Below are 26921 nucleotides of genomic sequence, written 5' to 3'. Positions count from 1 at the left end.
CAGTAGTAGTGGAAATTGTGTAACAAACAATGGATTGACACGATAAAGGAACATAGAGAAGAATTGTCACTGTGCTGATGAACTCAGTTGCTGGCTGTGCAACCAAACCTTCTAGCATGAAACAAAAAGAGGTGGCAAATGGCTTATGTCTTGCAAAACTAATACATTCTCCACACCAAACTGAGCATTATTAGGGCAAATATTTGTCTTTTTTATTCACTGCTTTCTTTCCAGAGCCTAGAAATTAAAAGTCACCTGCAATAAATGCAGGCACGAAGACAGGGAAGCCACACCTGGGCTCCACCTGGATTTTCCCAGCATGTGTGATCTTTCTCAGCTATGGCCTTGCATCCTTGCATAATATCACATGGTGACTGACGTTTACATGTCTGTATGGTTGGCTTCTCTTTTGTAAAGCAGTTGATGGAGGCGGAAGAGGTTCTAGGCTTGAGTTGTCAGACCTGATTTTGATTCTCAAGTCTCTTACTGTGTGACATTGAACAGGGCACTTCGCTGCTTTAAGCCTCATCTTCTAAATGGGGATTAAGTGTGACTCTCATACTTATAATTATAAAATTATATAGCTTGGCATGGTGCCTAGTAGGCAAGAACTCAGCAAATGACAATTATTATTACTGAAACTGTCCACAGAATGTATTATAGTGCGTGTGTATATGGGTGATTTTTTTGCTTTTGTCTTGTTGTTGCTTTAATGTTAGAGCTTATTTAATTAACAGAGTTATGGTCAAATTAAAGCAGATGGAACACATTACTTTTCATTTTCTTTCTAGGCCAGATCTTCGTACATCTGGAAGATAATCTTCCATGGTGCTCATAGGCAGATCCTGTACATGCACATGGAATTGTCAGATTTTAACTAGGAGAGTTATATTGGAGAAATCCACACCCCCTTGTTTGAGGGGCAGAGACAATATTTACAGTTGGCCCATGATGGGCATCTCCTTTTCCTCCTGACCTTGAAGCTTGGTCCAGGTGCTGTTCTCTTCTTATTGTACATCATTTCTGTGTTATATCATTCACTCTTACGACTTCAATAACCATCTCTTGATACCGACAACCCAAATATATCTCCCTAATCTGCTAATCTAACCCACATAGGTAAATTATAGCTGTCATTCATTGAATTCTTGCCTTACTAGACATCTTGCCATGCAGTATATATACATTACTTAATTTTATAATTACAAGTATGAAAAGTATATTTTTATACTCAGGCACCTCAAACTGAACAGATTCTAATCTACATTCATAATCTGCACCTATCAAATTTACTTTAGCTCCATTGTTTCCTCCCTTTCCAGTCTGTTTATCAGACTGGTGTAGCCTGAAACCCAGGAGTCATCCTCAACTCACCCCTTTCCTTCATTCTTAATAATTAGCAAACATTAAGACCTGTTAATTCTGTCTCCCAAAATTTCTTCATTCCATCTATTCTCCATCCCTAGGCCAGGCCACCTGGATTGACTGAATTTTTACAATGGATTTCTAATGATCTCTTTATTTATAAACAAATTTCTATGCAATTGACAAAATAAAATCTTAAAGACACAAATCATGTTCTATTGTTTCCTTATTTAAAATCCAGCAATGGTTTCCCATTACTCAGGGTATAAAGTACAAATCCTTAACATGACTACAAAGTCTTACGTGACTTGACTCTTGTTTCCTCTCAAGAGCCCAGACTCATCTCACATTACTGGTCCCCAAATTCTGGATGCCTCAGTCATACTAAACTTAAATCACCTTTTTATCTCCTATTCATCCTTCAAGCCTTACCTTTAACATAATCTCCTCAGGAAGTTCTTGACCTCACCCCATCTAAAATTCGGTTATTTAGAATATTTTTTATATGCTTTCATGGAATAGAATATTTCTTTTTTGTGACATTTCTAGCATTTTAAATTGCTGATTTAGTGTCTGCCTCCCTTACTAGTTGTAAGTTCCCTGATGTTGGATGCAGTGTCTATCAAGCTCATCATTATATCTCTAGGACCACACACCCATCACATCTGTCAGAGAAGGCACTTTGTCAGCACTGCCTGACTAACTGGACAAGTTGTGTTCTAACAGACCAGCAATATCTTCTTGCTTGTTCTCAGCTACTTGACTAAAGTAGAATAAGAATCTTATTTATTTCATTTTTTTGTTTTTTCATTATGGAAATTTTTATCATACACAGAGATACTATTGAATCCCCATGTGCCCTAGCATTTATCTTTAATTTGCAGATTAACCACAGTATGATTGATACTGTGATTAGATGTAAACAAAGTCTACTTCAACCTTCTCGTAGACTGCCTTTCTGAACTTCAAAAGGCTGGAAGGATAAAAATGCACGTCCCAGATTCCTAATACTCTTTCAGCTATAGTTGTGGATTTAATTTAAGATCTGCCAATCAGACACACTCCCATGAATTCTGGAGAAGGTTGGTTACAAGGCATCCATTTTGCAGACATGGACAACAACAGAGGAGGCATGGACATGGAGCCCGCGACTACAGCCCAAACTTCCGGAGTCTACAGCTTACTGATGTGACAGCAAGAGCAGAATCCTTGGAGGCCCAGTCTGTGGTGTCACATGGAGAGTCATTCCCATCAGCCAAGCCTAGAATCCATTTCTTCAACTCTCCTAAAAATCTATGTGTTCTTTATCACCCTGTTCTAAGACTTTTTCTGCATAATTGAGCTAGAGTAGATTCTGTGTTTGCAACTAAACACTAATCAACATGAGAATCATCGCCTCCTCTCTTGATTCTTATGAAATCTTCCATTCCACTCATTTTTGGGTACTCAGGGATTGTGGTTGCATGAGATCCTGTAGAAAAATAAAGGCATGGGTATACTCAGCTGTGTGCCCTAGGGAATTGTAATTCAAAGGAAGGGGCTCCAGTGCCAAGAAGATGTTCATTTTCAGGATGGCAATCAAAGATAAACAATACATAGAAAAATAAGCTGCATGGTCAAGAAAAAGAAAAACATTCAGAAAATTGTTAAGGCTCAATAAAACTGTCAAACTGAAAGAAGAGATCTGATATGATGCAGGTGGGTCAAGGGCTGGCTCAGGATGGATCTTTTCAGAAATTTTACTTGTGTTGCGTTTGTTATGTTCTATGAACCAGAAGCAGATCTTTAAAGCCAGACAGCACAATAGATTTCCTTATGAAAATAACCCTGTAAAGATATTGCCATAATTCTTTTTTCTTCTTCACCCAGAAACCATCTCTCTTCCTGCCACAACTGCTTCTGGTTAGTTGTTACAGGCTCTGACTGATCTAGCCAGCCTTGTGCCTTTCCAATCTATCACACTGTATCCATGTTGCCCCACACATAGTAGGACTTAAGCAAATATTTGGTTAATAAATGAATAAGAATGACACTTTCTGACATGTGGCAACATTGTTTCTCTTCCTATCCATATTGTGCTGTCCAAAATTATTACATATTGTTTAAATCTACTCTAAACTCTTCAGAAGACAAAAATATTAATAGCACCTGTTACAATCTTGTTTTCTAGAAGAAAAAATGAGAAAGCAACTAAGATCTCAAGAATAAGAAGGTCTTTTTCCAGAGAAGAAAAAATAAAGCACTGTTTAAGTGTTGGCTTAACTTTGTTACCTGCTTTTTCATCAATGAGAAATTTTGCTACAATTCTTAGGTGCTGTCAACAGAGTGGCTTCACATTGTAAAACTCATGCTGTGCTTCTAGCAAAGCTGTAACCCAGCATCCTGCTGTGCCCAGTGCTTCCGCAATAAGTACTCACAATTTGCATGTAATGATTTCTCTGAGTACAAAAACCTTAATTCTCTGTTATTTTCCAGTTCAATTTCATTAAATTCAAAATTGATTTTTAATACACTCTATGAATGTGCTAAAAATTCCCAAGCACTTTGAAGACTTAAGAGCTCACCAGGAAATACATATTTTTCTAAAATGTATTCATTCTGGATTGTCTTTTTTCTGTGTAGTTATTTTATGTAATGTATTACCTATAACTAAAAGCCCAATGGTTAATAAAATATTTCTAGAGACTCTTGTTCTGATGGCTTTTGTTGAAGAAGGCAGAGAATTCTACACCCTGTGTTTCCAATGGTTCAATGGACAAGAAAAATGGTCAACAAACTCCAGCTGATGCTCTTACCAGAGTGTTTTAAATAAGTCAGAAGGTATAAATCCCTAAATAGCATACAGAGCAATTTCAAGAAGGATGATTGGGGGAGAGTTTGTGTGAATCTTTTTGCAAAGAATTTAAGCTCCTCTATGTATTTCACAGAGACAATCAAGAAAAATCGGTGGTGGGTGCTTTTCTTCTCATCTCAACTCTGCTGAGAGCATCTTCAATGAGGCTACTTGGAATTTTGGGGGGAAAGGATGCATATAATTTTCCTGTGTCCGAGACATGAATCATGAGAGATTGCCACCTGGGGTGGTTTGACTCCTGCCCGTGAAAGCCATCTGGTGGGGCAATGGGCCAAAAGTGAATCTGAAAGCAGTTGACTACTAGCAAATAAAGAGGAGTGTCTGATGAGGGAACAAAAGCACCCCCTCCACCGAAGGCGTTGCAGAGAGGCTGGCAAGGGAGCTCTTGGGGAAGCCATGCAAGCTTCTCATGAGAGAGAGAAGCAGATTCATCTCAGTCAGGCCTGGAGAACACAAAGCCAATTTCTTATCATTCCAGTCAAGTAAGAGGTTTCTGCTGCGTGATCCTTTTCTCACTTTCCACACTGCATCCTGGCAGTGGTCAGTAACTATAGCCGCTGATGAGTGGTGAGTGAGAAAGGAGAAAAGTGAGAAAGAGAGGAAATGCGGCCTTAGTCCCTTCCCTAAAGGCACCACCTATCTTCTCTAGACCATAGCAGGACCCAGGAAGGGTAGAAAGAAGGGTGCTTATTTTTGAAAAAAGATTGAAATATCAATTAATATTTTGGGCTGAGTATTCTAATGACTTAATTTAGACTAAGTTTTAAAATTGAGAGTGACTCTAAGCTTTTCTTGTACGCAAGTGTCACCAGAAAATTCATGGAGCCTACTGGGACTCATCTGGTGACAAGCGAAAAACTTTCCCCACTATACAAATTTTAAAAGGCACATTGGAGACAAAAATATAGCTGCATTCCCATTCCTATCTCACAAGTTGTGTACATGTTGAAAGAAAGCTAGAAAAATAGGCTCCAAACAGTTGGCAGAACTTATAGGAGGAGCATTAAGGAGAATGTTTGCTTTCTACATTATCATTATATTTCTAATTATTTTTATAACACTTGATTTTAGTATGGCTTTATAATTAGAAAAAGCACAAAGATATTTTTAAAAGGAAGAGTAGGTGAGTAGTAAGGAGAATGGAGAAAAGTGGTTGTACTTAAGGAATATTTACTCTATAGCTTCCTCTTTTGTGTTCTCTGTCTCTAATGGGAATACCCATTGACCATTCCCAAGAAACTTTAAACATCCATGACTATCACCTCTACTTTACCCTGCCCCCCTACATACAATCAATTACCTATTCCTGCTGATTTTACCATTCAAATATTTCTTCAAAGAGATTTCTTCCTTCATATGTTTGGTACCTCAGGCACAGTTCAGGCTCAGACCTTCACATCTCGTATTCAGACTTTGGAATGTGTTCCTAACTGGTCTCCATGACTCTTGTCTTGTCCCTCTCTCTTGTAATCCACTCAAGTGTAAGACAAATACCCATAAAGTGAAAATCTGACCATGCTATTCTGTAGCTTGAGTTCTTTCAAGCCTCTTCAAGGCTGATGTGGATTCTTGGCAAGGCAAACCTCTATACCTTAAAATGAAGATCCTAATACTCCGTCTATATATGGCTCTTTCACATTGAAAGAAAACAGTATGAAAGTCTTCTAAAACTTATATACACAAGATATCCATTATGTAGCATATGATTAAGAGACATAAATATCAAGTCTGATGATGACTCTGCCAAGACTTAATCCACAAAAACATGTATTATGAATATACTTTCTGATGGGCCAATTCTCCAGAGCTATTTTCAAAAATCAAAGAAGATTCTCTTTAGTTAAAGTCATTTATTATCACAATTTACCAATTTTAAGCAGGAATCTCTAGGATAACTCTAGGGAGAGTTTCTTTTACATCTTTAAATAAGGGGCAGCATTGTCTGAATTTACCTATCAAAACTTATCTTCATTTTTACAGTGTAGACCGAATAATCATTCATCAGAGCTCTGTAAAACTCACGCCCATCCTAAGAATCATGGTCCCTGAAACAAATCGACTTCACAAATGATTTAAACAAGGGTATTTCTAGGGAGAAAAAGTTAAAATGATATGAAGTACTATTTAGTATTGAGTAAATTTCTGAGACATAAAATTATATTTTTTCTTTTATACTGATCTGTGGGAGATGATTTCCCTCGAAATATAAGATATGCATCATAAATTTCATTAACTTGGAAAAGGATTGCTTTCAAAATACAATCAAGTCATTCCAGAGAGACTAAAGACACCACTTTCTCCCCAGTCTCTCTGTGGTTATCTGACGTGATGATCTTGGGGCTGATTAACCTTGTTCCTCTCCTAAGCTGTCTAAGACTCTCTGAAGAAATAACCAATCTAACCTGTTGCTAATATCTGAAAAAGAGGGCATCTACTAGGGGAATGCGGGGGCAAATTCACTTTAGAAAGTCATAAGCAATCCCAGCAACCTTGCAAATCTCGGGTGTTATCTCTTCACGACTAGACCCTGCACTTTATTGTCCACAGCTCTAACTAACACTTTTCCTCTGAAACTTTTCCACCAAACATGCTGGTAGATCATTCTGTGGTAAACTATTTAGGTATCTCTTCTGGCCTAGGAGGACTGTGAAAAATATTACTGAGATGCCAGGGGCACTATGACCCAAGAATGTTTAGAAATCTGAGAAAAACTATATAATTTCCCCATTTGGGTGCCGAAAAGAAAGAGTAGAATCTTACTAAGGGATGTAAGTTAAGACAAGTTACGAAGAGACTGGTCCATGAAGATGTTATATATGAAATAAAATTATTTTTAGTGGTTGCTAAGGCCTAGAATGAATGTGCCATCTCCAGAGGGGCTGTATATTTTCTTTGGCCAGATATCTATATTTCCTCCCACTCTCTACCCTTCTCTTGACTCTTTTGAATAAATTTTCTGTTCATTCTATTTTTTTCCTCTATCAGTTTTCAAACTTTGTATTTTTTTCCTCATTTACACCTGACATTTTAACGTATATTTTCAAATTAAACTCTAAGATTGATTAATATTTTTATCCTCTTCCAAAACAATGAAAATTCTTAGAACAATTTCCACAAGTCACTTCTTCCTCACTAATATTAGGTATCTGTAGGGGAGGAAAACTTTTCCCTTCTTCTTTTCTAGGTTCTTTGGCTGGCCTAATAATTAAATAAGATAGGTTAATGGAAGGAAAAATACACAAATTTAATTTAGTATGTATGGGAACCCCAAAGATATGAGGCTCAGAGAAGTGACCAAAGCAGGGAGCTTTTATAACTTGTAGACGAAGAAACAAAAAATTTGTGAAGAATTGACAAGACAAATAAGTTTGGGCTTGGGGCAGTAAATTAGTGAAGAAGCCAGAAGTTTTGTTTATATAGCCTTCTTGGCCCTGAATTCTCTGTCTCTGGTGATAAGATGTCTCTCTACCTCCTGGTCCAGGGACAGTACCTTTCACATGGGAGATTCATCTCCCATTTTAAAGGGGGGCAAAAGAGATGTCCTTGCTGCATTGGCTGTTTCTTAAGTAACTTTAAATCAGAATAACCAATACGCCAAAATGACATATTTTGGGGTGGCCTGCCTTGAGCCCCATCGTATCTATGATTTAATTCTGTCTTTATTTTTATTAACATCACAAATCAGGCATTGTATTTTTATATAGTCAGTGTTTGTTTAGATTTACTAGTACTCTTAACACTTTGAAGAAAATTTTCCACTTTATGTTATGATTATTTTTTTTATGGTTATGTTTCCTCTTCACATATACAAGTTAGACATTTCTTTATTGGGATCAATTGGTAGTAAAATTTCTTAATTTTTATTCATTTGTACCTGTTTGATTTGACCATTGTTATAGAATAAAATTTACCATGTTATAGAATTTTAGGTTGTTGGCACATATTTTTATGTATCAATTTTAAAATAAAGCCTGCTATCTTCTGGCTTTTAAATCTGTTGTTAAGAAGTCACTTGTCAGTCTGATTTTAATTCTTCTGTAGGAAATCTGTCATATATTTCTGGCTCCTTTCAAGACTCTTAGTATCGTTGGTGGTCCTCAGTTTATTAATGGGTGTTTAGGTGTGGATATATTTTTATCTATTTTGAGTGGGATATACGATTTTCCTGGTTCAGATAATTAGCATCTTTCACCAATTATAGGAAAATTGTCAGTCATTATATATATTTTAATGTTGTCATATCTCCTCAGGAACCATCTTTGGCTTCAGATCAGAAATTCTAATGCTATCCTCCACTTTTTTTTAACTAGTTTCTCAAATTTTCTTTCTCTTTGTCTCTCTGTGCTTCCTTCTGTGTAATTTCCTTGAGATCTATCATCCTGTTTGTTGTGTTTATTTTTTCTTTTTCAACAGCTATGCCTTGCCTATTTTTCATTTTTAGAAATAACATTTGATTCACTTCAAATTTGTCTTGTTGTTTTGATTGGTTCTTTGTTCACCTGTTTGTTTCCTCCTTTTATTTCTCTAAAATATCAAACAAGCTTATTTTAAGTTGTTTTTGTTCATTCTATTATCTTCGATCTTTGCTAGTTGGATTCTGCAGTCAATTGATTCTGTTTACTCTTGTTTCTAGGGGTTTTTAAAATTTTTTTGTTGTTTTTAAAAGTCATGAACTCATTATTTCTAACTTTCTTTTCTTTTTTTTGCTGAGAAAGTTTTGCCCTGAACTAACATCTGTTGCCAATCTTCCTCTTTTTGTATGTGAGCCGCTGCCACAGCATGGCCACTGATAGACGAGTGGTGTAGGTCCATGCCTGGGAACCTAATCCTGGCTGCCAAAGTGGAGGGCACTGAACTTAACCACTAGGCCACCAGGGCTGGCCCTTACTTGAAACTTTTTATGTGGGAATTCTTTAAAGTCTGGATTTAAAATAGATTCCTCCAGAGGGGAAATTTTTATTGTTGCTCCCAGACTACTAAGAGTATCAACAACCTCTAATTCTCAAATTTCCTTTTGGCCACATATGTTGTATGAATTCTGACCCCAAATGTTTGTGAATATAGGAATGTCATTGAGAAGTCTTGAGAGAAATTCTTTCTGTTTTTTCCAACTCACCAGAGCCGAGGTTGGTACAAGCAGGTATTCCAAATCTCTCTCTCTAGTGAGAAATAGATTTTTTCTTCAGAAAGTCAACTTATGATGATCTGGGCTTTAAACAGAGGTCCCAATCCAGTCTCTTACTGAGCTGAGGCCCCAGATTTTGTGAGCTTCTTCTCCAGCATACAGTCAGTTAACCCTAGGTGCTCTCTAGATGCTCCCGTCAGTGAGAATTTGTTTCTCTGGATTGACGTTTTATTACTTTTACTGCCTGGGCAATATTTAGTTCTCTAGGAGAATGAGAATGTGCTTAACTTTGGGTTTTACTACTCGATAGAGCCAAGATTATATAAAGGTAAATATTAATTTGTAGATTTCTGACTGATATAGAAGAAAACATGAAAAATGATTATTTTTCTTGCCCTGTTAAACATTAACCAGTATTGTTTCTAAACTAGCAATCTTATTCTTTTTTTAACATGATTATAAATACTCCAATTCACTGCCTATGTCATTAATCATGTAAATACGTTTTTATGTGTGGTCATTTGAATTTGTATGGGAGTCGTGACTGCACCTGTTTGAAAATGATATTTTGACAAAAGTATCCTTTCCATTCCATTATTCAAGTTTTTTGTTTTTTGTTTTTTTATGTGTCAGCGATAACATTCTGTCTCATTTCTTCAGGGAGAGAAGAAAAATTATACAACACACGACACAACAAAAATATTGTTATAACATGACTGACAGCTTTTTTTAAATGCAGATTCTTTGGTAATGTCTGTTAATCCTACAATAGTTTATTGACTAACTTTTAAATTTTCCTATCAGAAAATTTTAAAATGAGATGGACCACACTAAATAATAGCCCATCCCACTACTTTTCCTAGCTTTGAAATGCAGTAGTTAAGATCACCCATGTAAGCAGAGTTAGAGTTATGAACAGAGCCTTCATTTTCTTATTTCCATTCAACCATTGGTTTGTTATAAGAGTTTGAAAATAGTCACTCTGCATTTATCTGGAATTACAGGATTGTTAAATTTTGAGTTACCTTTCAATGCACTTATTCTCTAATGTGATGTTTTATAACACTACTAGAGGGAATACTGGTTGCCTATCTGACGAGCACAGCATCTAATTTTATTTGTACAATGCTTATGTCTTTAGTGGAAAATATTTGACACCACATCCACAGTAACTACTGTATATTGAAAGATGCTTATTGGTTGCTGCTTTTGCTGCAGTAAAAAAAATATATTCCTGTGAGTCAGCTTTCTGGTCTACTAAATGCCAATGCTTTTGGAATTGAAATGTTTATGACACTAAATGGGGTATTTTCCTGCAACTGATTAGATCAATGCATCTGTTGCAGTTTTATATTATCTTCTTTATGACAGATTTATTGAACAGCTCAAGAAACTTGGCACAAGGACACTTGAATGTATCAATTCAACTGGAAAGTTAAATTTGGATGTCGTGAGCCTTAATTTTGATGACATTTATATAGAAAGAAATAAAACTTTTAAAAATACATAGAAAGAACAAAATTTTAAATCTTCTGTAAGCTACCAGATACAGTTTGTTATATTTGTTTAGGCAAATGTAGCAGCAATTTAGCAGCTCACAGAGGTTTTATTTTAATACTTAAATGGTTATGCTTGGGCTTCATTTAAATTTCTTTTCTGTACTTTGTAAATTTTTATCACAAGAGCTTCCTATTACTGTCATGTGCCTTTTCTATGCTTTCCACATAAATGTTTGTTCGTGTTTTATTGTCCTAATTTATGCTTCAGGGTTACTTTCCATATTTTATAAATATTTTTATTTAGCATAAAAAGTGGACTTTCTTGATTTAAGCTGTTCCAGCTTCCTTAAATATCTGATTCACAGATGAAACAGAATGGGAGTCAAATAATGATTCGTGCCTGTGAAGCTCTTTTATTTGAGCTAAAGATATCAAAACTTCATAGCAAGAAAAACTCTTCTTCATCATTAGATTTAGGAGTACAAATGGTGATTACTTGCAAGAGTGTGATTCCCAAGCAAACAGCACTTGACACTCACTTTTGGCTCATTATCAAAAAATCAGAAAGCACAAGGCATAAACTAAACATCTTGGAAAGTATTTTAGAAGGGCTAAATTCAAAAAGATTTCTAGAGAGTAATTCCTAAAATAATTATGCAAAGAAGTTAGAAAAGTAATGAATAAAAAAAGCATGCTTGCAAGAGTAGCATAATTGCTACTTTGTTTTTTTTTATGCTGAGTAATTTTTTTTTTATTGAGTTAATGATAGGTTACAATCTTGTGAAATTTCAGTTGTACATTAATGTTTGTCAGTCGTGTTGTAGGTGCACCACTTCACCCTTTGTGCCCACCCCCCACACCACCTTTCCCCTGGTATCCACTAAACTGTTCTTAGTCCATAATTTTAAATTCGTCATATGAGTGGAGTCATACACAGATTATCCTTCTCTCGCTGGCTTATTTCACTTAACATAATTCCCTCAAGGTCCATCCATGTTATTGCAAATGGAATGATTTTGTTCTGTTTTACAGCTGAGTTGTATTCCATTGTATATATGTACCACATCTTCTTTATCCATTCGTCTGTTGCTGGGCACTTAGGTTGCTTTCATGTCTTGGCTATTGTAAATAAAGCTGCAATGAACATCGGGGTGCATAGGACTTTTGGGATTGCTGACTTCAAGCTCTTTGGATAAATACCCAGTAGTGGGATGGCTGGATCGTATGGTAGTTCTATTTTTAATTTTTTGAGGAATCTCCATACTGTTTTCCATAGTGGCTGCACCAGTTTGCATTCCCACCAGCAGTGTATGAGGGTTCCTTTTTCTCCACAACCTATCCAACATTTGTTACTATTAGTTTTAGATATTTTGTCATTCTATTGGGTGTAAGGTGATATCTTAGTGTAGTTTTGATTTGCATTTCCCTGATGATCAGCGATGATGAGCATCTTTTCATGTGTCTATTGGCCATCAGTATATCTTCTTTGGAGAAATGTCTGTTCATGTCTCCAGCCCATTTTTTGATTAGGTTGTTTGATGTTTTGTTGTTGAGTTGTGAGAGTTCTTTATATATTATGGATATTAAGCCTTTGTCAGATATATGACTTGCAAATATTTTTTCCCAGTTAATGGGTTGTTTTTTTGTTTCAATCCTGTTTTCATTTGCTTTGAAGAAGCTCTTTAGTCTGATGAAGTCCCATTTGTTTATTCTTTCTATTGTTTCCCTTCTCTGAGAAGGCATGGTGTCCGAAAAGATCCTTTTAATACTGATGTCAAAGAGTGTACTGCCTACGTTTTCTTCCAGAAGCCTTACGGTTTCAGGTCTCACCTTTAGGTCTTTGATCTATTTTGAGTTTATTTTGGTGAATGGTGAAAAAGAATGGTCAATTTTCATTCTTTTACATGTGGCTTTCTAGTTTTCCCAGCACCATTTGTTGAAAAGACTTTCTTTTCTCCATTGTATGCCCTCAGCTCCTTTGTCAAAGATAAGCTGTCCATAGATGTGTGGTTTTATTTCTGGGCTTTCAATTCTGTTCCGTTGATCTGTGCACCTGTTTTTGTACCAGTACCATGCTGTTTTGATTACTGTAGCTTTGTAGTATATTTTGAAGTCAGGGATTGTGATGCCTCCCGTTTTGTTCTTTTTTCTCAGGATTGCTTTAGAAATTCGGGGTCTTTTGTTGCCCCATATGAATTTTAGGATTCTTTGTTCTAATTCTGTAAAGAATGTCATTGGGATTCTGATTGGGATGGCGTTGAATCTGTAGATTGCTTTAGGTAGGAAGGACATTTTAACTATGTTTATTCTTCCAATTCATGTACATGGAATGTCTTTCCATCTCCTTATGTCATCATCCAATTCTCTCAGAAAGGCCTTGTAATTTTCATTATATAGGTCCTTCACTTCCTTAGTTAAATTTACCCCAAGGTATTTTATTCTTTTTGTTGTGATTGTGAATGGTATTGTGTTCTTGAGTTCTTTTTCTGTTGGTTCATTACTGGAGTATAGAAATGCTACTGATTTATGCAAATTGATTTTATACCCTGCAACTTTGCTGTAGTTGTTGATTACTTCTAACAGTTTTCCAATGGATTCTTTGGAGTTTTCTATATATAAGATCATGTCGTCTGCAAACAGTGGGAGTTTCACTTCTTCCCTCCCTATTTGGATTCCTTTTATTCCTTTTTCTTGCCTGATTGCCCTGGCCAGGACCTCCAGTACTATGTTAAATAAGAGTGGTGATAGAGGGCATCCTTGTCTCGTTCCTGTTTTCAGGGGGATGGTGTTCAGTTTTTGCCCATTGAGTATGATGTTGGCTGGGTTTGTCATATATGGCCTTTATTATGTTGAGGTAGTTTCCTTCTATGCCCATTTTGTTCAGAGTTTTTATCATAAATGGCTGTTGGATCAAATGCCTTCTCTGCATCTATTGAGATGATCATGTGGTTTTTATTCCTCAGTTTGTTGATGTGGTGTATCACGTTGATTGATTTGCAGATGTTGAACCATCCCTGTGACCCTGGTATGAATCCCACCTGATCATGATGTATGATCCTTTTGATGAATTGCTGAATTCTGGTTGCCAAAATTTCGTTTAGAATTTTTGCATCTATGTTCATCAGTGATATTGGCCTGTAGTTCTCTTTTTTCGTGGTGTCCTTGTCAGGTTTTGGTATCAGCGTGACGTTGGCCTCATAGAATGAGTTAGGAAGTGTTCCATCTTCCCTAATTTTTTGGAATAGCTTGAAAAGGATAGGTATTAAATCCTCTCTGAAAGTTTGGTAGAATTCCCCAGGAAAGCCATCTGGTCCTGGGGTTTTATTCTTTGGGATGTTTTTGATTGCTGTTTCAATCTCTTTCCTTGTGATTGGTCTGTTCAAATTGTCTGCCTCTTCTTGAGTGAGCTTTGGGAGATTGTAGGAGTCCAAGAACTTATCCATTTCCTCTAGGTTATCCATTCTGTTGGCATATAGTTTTTTGTAGTATTCTCTTATAATCCGTTGTATTTCTGCAGAGTCTGTTGTTATTTCTCCTCGCTCATTTCTGATTTTGTTTATTTGAGCTTTCTCCCTTTTTTTCTTTGTAAGTCTGGCTAGTGGTTTTTCAATTTTATTTATTTTCTCAAAAAACCAGCTCTTTGTTTCATTGATCCTTTCTACTGCCTTTTTCGTTTCAATAGTATTTATTTCTGCTCTGATTTTTATTATTTCTCTCCTTCTGCTGACTTTGGGCTTCATTTGTTCTCTTTTCTCTAGTTCAGTTAGGTGTACTTTAAGGTTGCTTATTTGGGATTTTTCTTGTTTGTTAAGATGTGCCTGTATTACGATGAATTTTCCACTTAATACAGCTTTTGCTGTATCCCATATGAGTTGGTATGGCATGCTATCATTTTCATTTGTTTCCAGGTATTTTTTAATTTCTTCTTTAATTTCTTCAATGATCCATTGCTTGTTCAGTAGTGTGTTGTTTAGTCTCCACATCTTTGTGCCTTTCTCAGCTTTTTTTCTTATAATTAATTTCTAGCCTTATAGCACTATGATCGGAGAAGATGCTTGTTATTATTTCAATTTTTTTAAATTTGTAGAGGCTTGCCTTATTTCCCAACATATGGTCTATCCTTGAGAATGTTCCATGTGCACTTGAGAAGAATGTGTATTCAGCTCTTTCAGGGTGAAGTGAGCTATATATGTCTATTAAATCCAATTGTTTTAGTTTTTCATTTAGCTCCACTATTTCCTTGTTGATTTTCTATCTGGATGATCTGTGAATTGATGTGAGTGGGGTGTTGAGGTCCCCCACTATTATTGTGTTGTTTTTAACATCTTCCTTTAGGTCTGTTAATAGTTGCTTTATGAATCTTGGTGCTCCTGTGTTGGGTGCATAGATATTTATAAGTGTTATTTCTTCTTGATGAAGTGTCCCTTTGATCATTATATATTGTCCCTCTGTGTCTCTCTTTACCTGTCTTATTTTGAAATCCACTTGGTCTGATATGGGAATTGCAACACCTGCCTTTTTTTCCTTGCTATTAGCTTGAAGTATTGTCCTCCATCCCTTCACCCTGAGTCTGTGTTTGTCCTTGGGGCTGAGGTGTGTTTCCTGGAGGCAACAAATTGTTGGATCTTGCTCTTTAATCCATTTTGCCACTCTGTGTCTTTTTATTGGAGAGTTCAATCCGTTTACATTGAGAGTGATTATTGATGCATGTGGACTTAATGCTGTCAATCTGTCGCTCATTATCTTGTTTTCCTGCGTTTCTTTTCCTGTGTGCTTTAGACTACCCATTTAATACTGCAATTTCTTATGCTGGGTTTCTTAGATTTTTCCTTATCTATGATTTGTGACTCTGTTCTGTACTTTATTTTAGTGTCTACCTTGAAGTTTGTATTTAGAATCTCGTGTATAATATAGTCTATTCTCTGGTGGTCTCTTACTTACTTGACCAATACTGATTTAGACCCTTTGCTCTTCCCCTCCTAAATAATTATTTTCACTTTTTATTCCAACTCGTCTTATGAATTTGTAGTTAGAGTGCTAAGATCATCCTTGCTTTGGTAGTTTCCTTACCTTTACCCTTATGCTATAATTGAATATTTGCTATCCTGTTCTGGTTCTATCCATCGGTCTCCCTAGTCTGTGCATTGTGTCCCCTTTCTCCCTTTTTTCTTTTTTCAGGTATGAGAGCCTTCTTGAGGATTTCTTGTAATGGAGGGCTTTTAGTTACAAATTCCCTTAACTTTTGTTTGTCTGGAAAAGACTTAATTTCTCCCTCATATCTGAAGGAAATTCTTGCTGGATAGAGTATTCTTGGCTGAAGATTTTTATCTTTTAAAGCTTTGAATATGTCACTCCATTCTCTCCTAGCTTGTAAGGTTTCTATAGAGAAATCCGCTGACAGTCTGATGGGGCTCCTTTATAGGTTATTCTCTTTTTTTTTCTTACTTCCCTGAGTATTCTTTCCTTATCTATCCTTTTTGCCAATTTTACTACTATGTGCCTTGGAGTAGGTGTTTTTACATTGACAAATCTAGGAGATCTGAAACCCTCCTCTACACACATTTCTCCATCAATCCCTAGATTTGGGAAGTTCTCTTCAATAATTTCGTTAAGCACACTTTCTGCTCCATTTTCCTTTTCCACATTCTCAGGAATTCCTATGATCCTTATGTTCTTACTCCTCATTGAATCCATTATCTCTCGGAGATTTTGCTCATTTTTTTAAATTCTTAGTTCTCTTTCTTCCTCTGTCTGGAGCCATTCAGCCTGTCTATCTTCAATTATGTTAATTTTCTCTTCTATGGTGTCTACACAGGCATTCAGGGAACCCGTATTCTGTTTTATCTGGTCCATTGTGTTTTTCATCTCAAGTAATTCTGTTTGATTCTTCTTTATGATTTCAATCTCTTTTGTGAAGTAACTCCAGAACTTGGCTTATTTCTCTATCTTTCTCTCTACCTCATTGAGTTTTTTTATTATAGCTGCTCTGAACTCATTATCACTTAGTTTACCTAATTCCAAGTCCTCAGGACTTAATTCTATGTTTTGATTGTTTTCCTTCTGGTCTGCGGCTTTTACAAATTGCTAGATGGTAGAGGAGCGGTTTTTTCACATGGTGGTAGAATTCGGTTGCAGTTACAGCCTGTTGCCACTAGATGGGGTTGAGAGCCGAATGTTATGTGCTCTCCACCTTGGGGGAAGACGGCTGCGTCCACTGGCTTTGCCGGGAGGGAGGGGTTGTTATTCTCATGCACCGGTCTGGATTCAGATCAGTTCTGTTCTCTGGTCTCCCAAGGCCCTTGGTTTATGGGATCCCCATGGACGGAAGCTTTGCCCCCGTCAGCAGGTTTCCACTGAATCAGCGGCAGGAGTCCTGGATGATTCCCCCCGTTGCGCGGCCCCTCCCCCGCTCCTTCCCAACCTGCGCAGCCGCGATTGCAGACTCTAGGGGAGGGAGCGATGTTCTCTCCTACCATTCCAGCACCTCCGAGGCTGTAAGTAGGGTTTATGATCTCCGCCTTCTTGGTATTGTAGGTGTCTAATGAGCTGCCATTATGTTTATTCTCTGAAATTCAGTTTTTCCAATCTTTTGTTGTATTTTGGAGGGGAGAGAATCCCGGGTCAGCTCACCCTGCCATTTTGCTCTGCCCCCTTATCCCTTGCTACTTTGTTTTTAATCTAATAGAATTTCAGGCCCCTTCTCTCCATCCTTCTCTCACCAGTGTCAGGTATCGTAGAGTAATGGTTAAGGAAGCTACAGTGGGATTGGCTGGGTTTTGGTCTTTGCCCCACTACTTAGTGCTTGTGTGACATTGAGCAGGTTACTCAATCTTTATCTGCTTAATTTCTTCATCTTTAAAATAGTGTAACTAAAACCTACTCCGTGGTTTGTATGAGAACTAAATGAGATAATATGTGTTCGGTAGTTATCAGTGCTGTTTACCAAATATTTATGGTGCTCACCCCTCTGGGAATATGATAAGATAGACTTTCATGGCCTCTTTGTGACTGTATAGGGCTGTATAACTTTTTCAGTGGCAGATATTGTCTCTAGGCCAGAGCATTTAATTGATTGCACAAGACCCAACAGAGCAATCTTTTCCTCTGTTGTAGCAACTGACAGCATTTAAAATGATTACTCTTATGTTATTCTATGTCCCTGAGTGACTATAACAATTGGGGCCCCCTCACAACTCATGAAGAACACGTAGAATAGATGAATAATACATTTTTGTTAAGTGTCTGAGGTTTTTTTCTTTATCACCATGTAGACCTCTCCTATCATGACTCATACAAATATTGATAGTTAGAAGCAGGTGATTCCATTAAAAACCCCTAAATATGTGGCACTAGCATAGGGACTGGTTAATGGGCAATGAAGAAACTATTATCAGATGCTAGACAGATGAGGATCCCTCTTATGCAGAAGAAAATCTCTTAAAATTGCAATGACATGGAAAGTAGACAATGGCCATAATGAGAACGTACCTCTAGAAGAAGAAGCTGAAAAATAGGAAGCTAATAGCATGTTTTAGTTGCCAACGGCTACATTTGACAAGGAATTACAAGAAAGAAATGAGCACAATTTGAAACAGAGATTAAAGGGAATAGAGAACACAGAAATGTGGAGAGTTGCAAGGGTCACAGAGGCAAGACAGGCAACTCCTTCTTATCTTCTATTTGTGACAGCAAACTGAGAGTTCCTTTGAAAAATGAGACCAGTTAGATACCATCCATTCTGCAGGAATCACATCAAGGTGTGACTAGTTTAGTTATTGTTAAAACCTCTAAACAGATTAAAGCCCTCCCCACAAAATACTTTTACTTAGACTAATGGCTGGGGGAAAACATGAAGGGAGACTCAACGTATCTGCAACTAAGTTGAAAATAATTACAACTGTGGCTTTTGGCACAAAAACTGGAATAAGATGTATGACTGCTATTAAGTTTTTCAGAAAATTGTGCTGGGAAAGAAATCATGAATCTGGGGTAAAAAAAATTATTTGTTCAAGACATAAAACACTCCTTGGATTCTCAACTTTCTAAGCACAGAAAGTGGGCTCAGAAAGTTGCTCAGCCCCCAAGAATAGAATATTCTCCAACACTTGAGATGTGGTTAACAGAGAAAGAATTCTGTGGGAAATAGGGCATTTCCACAGTCCACCATAAACAGAGGATTGAGAAGCACATCCCAGAAATAATATCAGGGGTTTAATTAAAGAACAATCCACATTCCAAGGGTAGGAAATCTTTGCAATATTTGCCCAGCCAAATTTTTGAATTTCTCTGAACCAAAAACTGCTGTGTCTCCATTTTTATTCTTCCAAATAGTGTAATTTGAAGTTATCCTGTTCTTCTAAAACTGTGGTAGGTGGTTTTAAAGTATCTCTCAATGATCTGTGTGCTACTAATATTCATGCCTTTGGGAAATCCTCTCCCCATGACTGCGGGCTGGGCCTGATGACTTGAAAATAGAGATGGCAAAAGTGTTTGGATATCACTTCCAACCTTAGATTATAAAAGACTGAGACTTCCTTCTTGCTTGCCCTCTGTCTTACACTCTCACTTGCTAGCTCTGTTGAAGATGGATGCCATGTTTATAACTACCCATGGAGAGGTCTACATGGTAAGGAACGAATGGAAATCACCAGCCAACAGCTTGACAGAAAACAAGACCCTCAGTCCAATGACCCAAAAGGAATGTGTCCTTCCAATAATCGCTGAGTGAATGTAGAAGCCAACCCTCCCCCCATGAAACCTTGATGACTATGGTCTTGATCAACACCTTGCAGTCTTGTAAGATCTTGAGCCAGAGAAACCCAGTTAACTCATGCTGAGATTCTTGATTGACGAAAACACACAGTGAGACAATAAATGGTGTTTTAAGTTTTCGGGTAATTTGTCACACAGCAATAGATAACTAATACAGATTTTGTGCATTGAATGCAGAAAAGACAGATTAGCAGTCTTTAAATTACTGTGTTTTTAAATCACTTTGTGTTGCATCCAGATGTCACCTAGATGCAAGAGTTTATTTCTCAGAGGTATTAGACTTTCAACAAAGTTCAATTTTTGAATGAAACTTACTCTGTAAGATGACATATTCAATACCTGAGGTACTAAAATTTTGCTTTACAGAAAGAATAGAAACCTTAAATAAATATTATTATTCTTGTTTCTATGATTACTCTGGTATAAGTCAAGGACTTCTAAAATCATTTCAAAATTAAAGCAGAATCTAGACAATAGGAAGATTGTGGAATTATGAGACACTTAAAAGCCACAGAATTTTTTTTCCCTTTATAGTTCCTTTATTTTTTTGAGGAAGGTTAGTCCTGAGCTAATTACTGCCAGTCCTCCTCTTTTTGCTGAGGAAGACTGGCCCTGAGCTAACATCCATGCCCATCTCCCTCTACTCCACATGTGGGACGCCTGCCACAGCATGGCTTGCCAAGTGGTGCCATGTCCACACCCGGGATCCGAAATAGAGAACCCCAGGCCGCAGAAGCAGAAGGTGTGCACTTAACAGCTGTGCCACAAGGCCGGCCCCGCCTTTATAGTTCTTATTTAGCAAAATAAGAGTCCACACTTGAAATTTAATAATATTTGAAGAAATTTCACACAGAATCATTCTACATGGAAGTGTAAAAGTGTACAACTACTTGGGAGAGAACTGGGCAACTTAGTAAACACAAAAACGATTATCCTCAAAGATTCAAACAATCCAGCTTCTAGATATCTGTAGTTTGCTCCTGTTTGTGAAGATAATTGATTCCTGACAAATTTTCCATAGGGCAAACCTTCTAAATCAAAAACCCAATAACCATTTCACTAAATATTTAACAAAGGGTTCATATAATACACAATTTTGAACATTAATGAAAAAAAGCAAACATAAAAATCTACCAAATAATGAAAATTGTGCAGGTAATTACTAATGGAAACTTAAAAAATAATATGACAAGATGATATAATGCAACATGTGCTTAATTAAGCAGTTGCATAAATAATTACATGATTATTCTCAATTGCTCTACTCAGCTGCATCACAGGTGAGTGGAACCAAAATTATTGCTTAAAAATGTAAAGAAATGACCCAGACTTCAGAGTTCCGTCATACTTCAGAGTTATGTAACTTTATGGAGTCAAAATCTTCTAAGACAAAAAAATTTCCTGTCTCATGTTTTGTGGATCCCTTATAAGTCTTTCTCTGGCTTTCTGTTTCATTAATTGCTACCCATCTGTATATACATCCTTAAATTTTCTTTAGATGTAATTTGCTTCTATTTTTATAAATTGTTCATTTTAATATGTTATCCACTTGCTTTTTAAAGCATTTGAGGTCATAAATTATCTCTACTGATTTAGCTGCACCCAACAAGTTTTGATAGGGAGTACTTTCATTATATTTTACTTCAAATTATTTTGCATTTCTTCTAGTTATTTCCTTAGATTTCTAGAGTCATTTCAAAGTGTGATTCTTCCATTAAAATAAAAATATTTAAATATATTTCATATTTTTGTTAAATAAAATTTAAACAATATTTTATGATGTTTAATTGCATTGTAGTCAGAGAACTCATCTATATGGTGAAATCATTTGAAATTTCTTAAATTTTAATCTAAATTTTAAAGAATCTATACTTGAAAATCATATGTGGCTTCTATGTGTTGGTAAGGTATGTGTTTATTTATATATGCATACACACACACACAAATATACCACGAGATACATATTTCATAGCTTTTGCTAGTGTTTGCTGCAAGACATATCTGTTTTTGACAGGAATATGTTAAAACTTCTCTTATATGGTGTTCTTAATTTTATTCGTGAGTCTATCACTTTATCCTTTATGGATTTTGAGGATTTTTTGCAAGATACATATAAAATGTTTATTTATATATACAATTTCTGGATTTCTCTCTTTTTTATTATCTACTCTTTGTACCCATATTTATGCTCATTACATGATACAGTGCCATTTATTAGATCTACCTATGTGAATAGTTCATATAAATATATAAGCAGATTTATTTAGCAAAAGTTATAACTGTGTCTTTTAATAGATTATTTTATTCTGTTTCTGTTGATTGTGCTTACGGCAGTTATGGTGGTCACTGGGTAGACATATGGGAAGAGAAGTTGCTGTGGGTGACATAGTTGACCGACAGCTCCCAAATATGGATCCACCACGTTATGATCCACCATGGGATTCACTTCAAGGTCAATCTTCCCCTGGAGTGTTCCCAGCCAATGACTGTGTGGTATCATCTACTGTAGCTTGGCCCTCCCTGCTCGACACAGGACTCCTCCAAAGGGTAACTCTTGCTTGGGATATCACCAAGGGCCTGGCCAAGACTTTTTCAGAAGTACACTATAGTCTGTGTTTCCTAGCACCATCCTTCCTTCTCTTGCTCCTTTCACATGAGTTAGTCTTCAGATTTAATCTCCTATGAAAACCTCCTTCTTATTCTTCAGACATTTCATACGTAAGTCTCTTGGGGGTCAAATCTCATCCAGGCATCTGCTTTTTAGAAGACTTAAACTGACACAGGCTACTGATGGGGACATAGGGACTTATTCTCACCTCCTAGCTGGTGCTTTTTAAACTTCCTATTTGTTTACTTATTCATTTTCTCCTTTCCTGCTTTTTGTTAGATTGGTAAAGTTTTCATTAGATAGATTGTATAAAAAGTTTATTTTCTCCCACCAAAATAATACAAAACAAACAAACATTTCTCAGCTCCTTTTAAACTAGAAGCGACCTTGTGACTCTATGTTGGCTAAAAGATGAGCTGAAGTGGTAATAGAAATTACGCTCCCCAGGACCCAAGAGGATAACAATAAAATGAACAAACTGAAAGAAAAAGACAATAATCTTGAATTACAAGGATGCTATCCAAGAGAAATATGAATTAAAAGGACAATAAGATCACAGTATCTAAAATAAGAGCCTCAGAAGCAATGAAGACCAGAAAAAGCAATGCATACTTTGTCAAATGTGATGCAGACAACAAACTCCAAAACTCAAAATTCAGAAGAGTGCTAGATAGAAATTATGATGATAAGATGAAAGCTGTAGAAGAGGAGAAAAAGCAGCAATCTCATCTAAGAATTATAGATATACACCTAAAGATGAAGCACAGAAACTAGAAAAAAACAATGATGCTAAGTTTTTCTAGAAAAATATTTTGAGTTAAGATATGTATATTCAGATAGCAAGGGTTTCTCACTCTAGAATCATTTAATAATACAATATATCTATGAATTTTTTATAAATATTTTTGAATTTAAAAAGGATAGATAAAACTATCTTAAAGATAAATATCAATGTGGTATAAAATTTCCCTATCATATTAGATGTTGGAAGATGATAAAGCAGCCATGGCATAATTTTAAAGAAAAAAAAGTTTTGACTCAAACATTTTATATCTACTCAGATTGTATTTCATGTGCAAAAGCCATTTCAAGAATGATCAGAGATGATACAGCTCACACCTCTCTAAGCTTTTTGGGAAAAGTATGTAATGATGCAGTCCAGAACGTTAAGAAAAGAAAACTAAACTACAGTCATAATAAGTGAACACATAATTAAAAGTTACAGGCAATTAATTGTGAATATGCATTTACATCTAAGAAATTTTTATAGTTACAAAGTTTGTAACATCAAAGCCCAGAAGGTAGAAGTGAGAAAAATTGGAAGTTGCCTAATTTACCAAGGGGATATTGGGGTTCGCCGGTTCAGATCCTGGGTGTGGACATGGCACTGCTTGGCAAGCCATGCTGTGTCAGGTGTCCCACATATAAAGTAGAGGAAGATGGGCACAGATGTTAGCTCAGGGCTGGTCTTCCTCAGCAAAAAGAGGAGGATTGGCAGCAGATGTTAGCTCAGGGCTAACCTTCCTCAAAAATATTTTAAAAAATTAAAAAACGGGATATTAATATTGCTTTATAATATTGATAATTTTCAGGAAAACATATTGGAAAAATACTTTAGAAATCTTAAAGATAGTCTGTAATCAAATTAACAAAAATAACCCATTAATCTACTCAAACAATACTAATGCATATTTATCGTTTTTATTAAATGTCAAATAATGTCCAGTTGCTAGAAAGACCAACATGAATGATACTCATTCTACACACTCAAGAATATCACAGTTCAGTGAGAAAAATCAACATAAGCAGTTAGTCATAATGCAGGGTATAAATAAGTACAGAGTAGTAATGGGGAACACTGTCAAAGAGCAAGTCTCAGAGGACGGTCAGGGGAACTGAAATGACAGTAAATGGAACTGAAGACACATTTACAAAATAAGCAACAGTCAGGCTAACGTCAGTAGGGAGCAGAGTTAGGGGATCTTTTTCTAGGTAAAATGTACAATAAAAAATTGTAGAGGCAAGAAAACATGGTAGAGAAAACAATTCAGAGTGTTGTTACTTAATGGTAAAGGGCAGAGTGACCAGAAATTAAAATGCAGAGGCTAATCAGCAGAAGCTCTTGCCTTCTTGAGCTTTATCACGTCTATTATCACAATAGTGTGTAGATCTAATGAAATAAGAGAGTTCACAAATTAAGACATGTTGGCAAGAAAACAGCAAGCATAATACAAGATGACCAAAGAAAGCCCAAATACATCAATTTAGGAAAAAACACTCAGAATACATTAAAATGTCAAAATGGGTTGACAAATAAAATCTCACTGCCTATTGTATACAAGGTATGCCCAAAACGAAGCATCAGAGACCAGTAAGTAAGGAATGAATAAACAAGAAAACATCTATCAAACAAACAGACACACTAGCAAGGGGGATAGCATTATTTTCAAATACAATAAATAATAAATATAAATGGACTAAAGAGTCAAAATAAGACATGAGAAAACCCAAAATATGTAAAGGAAATCTGAGAAAGGGAAATAGGAGATGACAATTAAAAGCAGAAACTAATAAATGGTAGATAGGAAACAATAGATAACTCTAAAAACTGTACAGTATCATCACAGACCCATACACTATAATTATTTTCCTTGAATTTTAATCATCAAAAAAAGAATAGGCTGGCCTGTTGACATAATGGTTTAGTTTGTGCACTCTGCTTCAGCGGCCTGGGATTTGCTGGTTCAGATCCAGGCATGGACCTACACACTGCTCATCAAGCTATGTTGCTTTGGCGTCCCACATACAAATAGAGGAAGATTGGCCCAGATATTAGCTCAGGGCCAATCTTCCTCACCAAAAAGAAAAGAAGAAGAAAAACATAAATTAGTTGGATGTGAGGAATAGCACAAGCATATATCCATTTATGAGTGTTAATTATAATTTTATACTAAAGAATTTGAAAATTAACTTCTTAACTCCAAAATTTATATCTCAAGCGCAGACCACACTCCATAAACAGCAAATCTAATAGCCCACTAAGTCATTCCATTTGCATTCCCAGAGGCAATTCAGATCCCATTTGTTCAAGATGAATTTATCAATTTCTTCTCCCTACAAATCCCCCTCCCCTCAAGCCCATTTCTGTCCGCCAGCTACACCGCACACTTACTACAAACTGTCTCTCTTCTTTGTGTCACTTACTGTGGAGAATATCACTGACAGCTCTCCAGTGCACTTTGGTTTTAAGGGCAGGGATTGTGCCTACTTTGCCATTTTACCAACAGTGGCTGGCATAATTCACCAGTGTATTCCCAAAAAATCACTAAGTTTTTTGCTAAAAGTATAGATTAATTATTAAAATAAATTTAAATTGGTAATAGCATTTTTCTGAAAGGCAAGTTGGAAGTAAGTAACATAAGTTGTAAAATTGTGTATATCCTTTATCTCTATTTTCACTGCTAACAGTCCATTTAAAGATAGGGATAACAAAAACATACGTGGAAAAATACAATTTTGATATTTTACTCACAAAAAATATGTATATGACCTAAATATACCACAATATAACAACAGATATAGTATATTAAATATGGTATATCTTTATGTGAAATTTTATGTTGCTATCAAAAATCATGTATAATGACATGGAGAAAATGTTCACCATGTACTGCAAAGTTCAAAAAAAGGGGACATGTAAAGCACCGTCCTAATTTTTTTTTTGTTTTTTTTTTGGTGAGGAAGATTGGCCCTGAGCTAACATGTGTGCCAATCTTCCTCTATTTTATGTGCGATGCCACCACAGTGTGGCTTGACAAGCAGCACTAGGTCCGCACTTGGGATCCAAACCTGTGAACCCTTGGCCACCAAAGTAGAGCGTGTAAACTTAACTCCTACACCACTGGGCCAGCCTCCTGTATGCAGGAGAGGAACAGCTGAGGACTGGACCACGTGGCTCATGGAATTGAAAAAGGTGCAAGCAGCCAATGGCAAGGCAGGCATACTCTTTATTCACTCTGGCCAACAGACAGTGGGAGCCCAGCAGCTCCCCTTGTGGCCACTTTTATATGACTACTAAACAAAAGTGGCATACAGCTGGCAGATGACATACAATGTTTACATTATGCAGGTTACATAAGGTTTTTACATACATGGTTGGCTTGGCACATATGCTGTCTGCAGCGGACATGCTGAGTTACATCTGCCCAGAAGCTGCTCTCATCTGATTGTCCATAGTACCTCCATTTCCCTTCACCCCCTTCTTAATTATTAAATATATTTATTTTGTTTGTATATAAGAACTCTTTTTATGAATGTTTTCAACAAAATCTGAGCTCCTACAATGTGTCAGGCACTCTGCTAAGTGCTGGAAACACTTGGATGCATGAGACCCAGGCCTCACCCTTGCAAACTAAAGTTCACTGCTTAGTCCCGCTTAATTATTTATAAAGGAATAAGCAATAGTTATATTCAAGTCCACTTTTATGCATGCATGATTGAAACCTCAGCCCTCTTGAAATAGTTCATAATACTTAGCACTTGGGGAAATGCTCAGTGTCCTCAGTGAATACGAAGGTATGATAATTGCCTTAGATCATTACCCATGTGAATCTGATTGACAGAAATTGAATCCAGTTTCACAACCTCCTAGCTCTGGGACTTGTACAAGTTCCTGAACCTCTCTAAGCTTCTGTCCTC

Source organism: Equus quagga, unplaced genomic scaffold, assembly GCF_021613505.1.
Source record: "Equus quagga isolate Etosha38 unplaced genomic scaffold, UCLA_HA_Equagga_1.0 146_RagTag, whole genome shotgun sequence".
Taxonomy (NCBI): Eukaryota; Metazoa; Chordata; class Mammalia; order Perissodactyla; family Equidae; genus Equus; species Equus quagga.
Note: the sequence above shows the minus strand (reverse complement) of the source record.